The 4,015-nt window shown below is 35.4% G+C and overlaps 1 pseudogene; it reads left to right on the forward strand.

Annotated features, from left to right (window-relative positions):
• LOC107031704 overlaps positions 1–4,015 on the forward strand; it is a 19,176-nt pseudogene that overhangs the window by 4,189 nt on the left and 10,972 nt on the right.

The following is a 4,015-nucleotide window of genomic DNA, read 5'->3' on the forward strand; positions in this document are numbered from 1 at the left end:
GGGGGGGGGGGGTATTGGAAAAGCATAAAGCTGTTCATTGCTGGAATCAATATGTGAATTGTAGGTTGGAAGTTAATGATATCACTGTGCAAGAGACTTAACTTATATAGATAACGTGAATTGCTTGTTTTAGATTCATTTCATTTTTACTGATCATGATATTTGCTACTTTGTTTACGCTTTGTCATTCTTTCTGCTCCTTTTTGTTTCTAATTTCTGAATTCCTTCTTAAGGAATACTGCATACTTGTGAAATCAAAGAAATAGGACTATAAAAGTAAAGGAAACTAAAGCCCCTTAAACCTTAATGAAGTCCAGCTTTAATTAATCTATATAGCATTTTCCTCCTCAAACTTTTTAAAGTTTTTGGACTCTCCATTTGGACAGGCTGTTGCAAGTACCCCCGGGAAAAAGTAGAAATTCTATGTATCTAAATTGTTTTCTTTTATTCTGAACTTTTTTAGTTTATTTTTTCCCTTTTCGTCTCTGTTGTTTTGTTCTTCTTTCCTTCTACCACCATTGCACCCGAAAGTGAATTCCCCTATCCTTCTCCTCCTTGTCCCAATCTCCACTTTCCTGTTGCTTTAGCTCTATGTCTTACTCTTCTACTTGCCTGATCATATCCTCTTAAGGCTTCCTTTCATCTTCCTCTTGCTTCTTCGCCAACAACAACTTCCCATTAACTTTCCTGCTGGTTACTGCTACTTTTGTTTCTTCTTCACCTGAATATCCACATCCCTCCTTGTCCTTATTCTTTTCCACCCTGTTGTCTAATTTTTACTCTTTTTATTTCTCCCTTTGTCTTGTTCACCGTGCCCAGTGAAGTAGCTTGGTAGTATGAAAGTGGTGAAAAAGTAGAAAACCAAAAAGGGAAATGTAAAAGAAATGAAGTAAGGGCTGTATTTTTGTTTCTACTTTCAAAGGGGAAATTTTCCACAAAATTATTAAGGACAAGAATTAAACTTAAGTTGATGGAGGGAAAATGTGCACCTCCTAAAGGTAAAGGTTTTATTTTTTGCTTGATGACATTTAGGAGATATTAATTGGACAAAAGATAGTAAGTCTTGAGACTCAATTGTCTACAATATTCTAAGCAATGTCTTCACACTTCTCTAAGGAAATACTTTGTTTAACTTTACTATGCATTCAGGATAATCTGAAACTAGTGGATGATATGGCTGTATTAAGGCCCACTGTCTTTTGCAGCGTTCCTCGGTTTACAATAAATTATATGCCAGGTAATTGACTCTTGATGCTGATTTGCTATATGTGGTAATTTTAGTTTTATGTGATCCTCAATTAACTTAGATGCTTCCTTTTGCAGCATTATGAATGTTGTGAAGACATCTGGTTCTGTGAGAGAGAGGATATTTAATGCTGCTTATAATGCTAAGAAGCAAGCAATTTTTAATGGTGAGATATTTTTACCTCTATCGAGTAATAGATGGCTGCACCTGTGCATCTTGGACCTTTTTCTATCTGGGTTGCATCATATAATATTTCTTTAGGATTTAAGATTGTTTCCTTAGAGGTCTATTAGTATGGAGATCGGTGCATATGGGAGTTAAGATACACATTGTTTCTATTATGTTCCAACACATGTTTAATGTCCTGTTGAATTGCTAATTGTCTCGCAATTGACAAGAATCATTTTTTCATTATGTGAAGTGACAAGAACCTTTTATCAGGTAGCTTTTGATAGTGCAGCAGCATTACAGATAATACAATACGGATTAAAGCTGACAAAAATGTGTTTCGGTTTAGTGAAATTTCTCGAAACATGATCACTGCATGTTCTATCTTAGGACTGGTAAATTTTTCATTTCTCATGGGTTTGGAATATAAAATTTGGTAAGAGTTTCAACAGCATGCTACATGCGCTTGCATGGGTTTGGCCCTGTGTCAGCTGAAGATGAGGCTTCAACAACTATTTGTGTCAAGTCTCGCATTAGTGGGATATGGTGAATTTGGACTCCTTGTATGGACTTGGGCGATCCTTCCATCATAAGCTAGCTTTTGGGGTTGAGTTAGGCCCAAGATCCATTTCGTTACATCGTTGCAGAGTCAGACCCTTCCCCAATTTATGATTTACTGATGTTGGGCGTCCATATTAAATTGTCTATGCTCTAGATGTTCAGTCCTGGGTTTGGAGCGGGCTGTTAAGTCCCACATCGGGTGGGATGTGGTGAATTTGGACTCCTTATACGGACTTGGGCAACCTCCCCTCATAATCTAGATTTGGGATTGAGTTAGGCCCAAGACCATTTCTTTACAATTTGTAGCTTGATCTGCAGTCAGTCCCTTTACCAAGTCCACCATCCATGTCTAGTATCTCTCGATATTAATTTAACAGCTGTTACAGAAGTGAAAAGTCGGTGGATTCATGTTAAAAACCACCTGTAGTATGACATAGCCACAACTTTTCAAAAATGGAACACTATGATCTAGGCAGCTTGTACTGAATGCTTCAGCCCTCAATTACACCAGTGAGGTAATTCTTTTTTAATTATAATGCTTCTTGACAAGTTATGTTTTGATGCTGACATGTTATTCTATACGAAGCCCTTTAGTACTTCATTGATTTTGTGAGTAAATGTATAAAGTTCAACTACCTTGGAAGCAGCTCTTTGATATGGACTCTTGACGTCTCCTTAACTGTAAATTCATTTCTCTCTTCTCGGTAAGATGGGAAAAGGGAACTAACAACAACTATACCTTAGTCCCAAACAAGTTGGGGACGTTTATATGAATCCCACTTTCACTTAAACTCATTTCATATCATCATACTCAATAAAATAAAATAAAAAAACAAGGGAACAAAGGAAAGAAAAATAACAGAAACGTGGGAAAGAATCAAACTCCTGCGCCTTTTTGTTTGGGCAGGGAAGCTACTTAAAGGGGATAATGTAACGACCCGCTAGGTCGTTTTGAGAACTAGGACTAGTTCGACTCCTTTTGAAAATTTAANGTTCAAAAAGAACAGGTGTAACGACCCGCTAGGTCGTTTTGAGAACTAGGACTAGTTCGACTCCTTTTGAAAATTTAAAGGGGCTATTTTTAATCTATTCGATGAATAAGAGTATTTAGTTGATAAAATTTTAGTGAAGAACTAATATAGTTAATATTTAGTGGGCCTAGTTTATAATTCAATTCAGAAATTTTTTTTTTGGCCCATGAAATTAAGCTTAAGTAAAGAGGGGTTAATAATCTGTTAGTCATAACTCAAAAATAAAATAAAATAATACAATAGGGCAAAGAGCAGCGGTTGGCTAAGGGTTTACGGTGGTTCTTGGTAAGCACCTGAAATTCTTCAATTTTTATATGAAATTTTTATAATGCTCATGTAATGTGTTGTTTATTACCGAAAGTAAATCCTATTTCTTTATGTTAATGGTATTGGCGGGAGGAACAGGGAACCGCATGAGTTATGTTAGGTTGTGATGTGGGTGATGAAAAGTTTTAGCAACAATTAATGTGAGGTTTTTGTTAGTGTGAATATACAGTTAGGTGACTAAATTGTTTAGATTGGGAAGAAAAAAAAAACATATGAAAAGGGTGGACATGGTAACGATAGCTCCAGATGCACTTGGCGGTGACATTCCCCTGAATTGGCAAAGGGTGGAACAAATTTAAAGAGTGATAAAGTTATTGAATTAGAATAGGAAAGAAAATTTTGTTTATTTTAATCAAAAAGGTAATCATTAAATAATGATTTGATGTAATCATTGGCAAACAGCCATGTTTGCATATATGGAATCTGCAAAATCCCATGGCCATTATTTACTAAAATAAAATTTTGTTTTCGTTGGTTAAGTTACAGTTAATTTATATATCGTCTTAAACTTTTTCTTTTATTTTTATTGAATTATTATTTTATTTAACTTTCATATAGTAATACTCCTCGAAGTTTATGGGTATAGCTAACCAATTTTTGGTGGTATCGTGTTACATGAGTATCCTTAAATTCATAATATTTATAGGAGTTGAGGCTTAACACTAGGCTTGAAATTTAGCAA

The sequence above is a fragment of the Solanum pennellii genome, chromosome 9 (genome assembly GCF_001406875.1).
Source record: "Solanum pennellii chromosome 9, SPENNV200".
Taxonomy (NCBI): Eukaryota; Viridiplantae; Streptophyta; class Magnoliopsida; order Solanales; family Solanaceae; genus Solanum; species Solanum pennellii.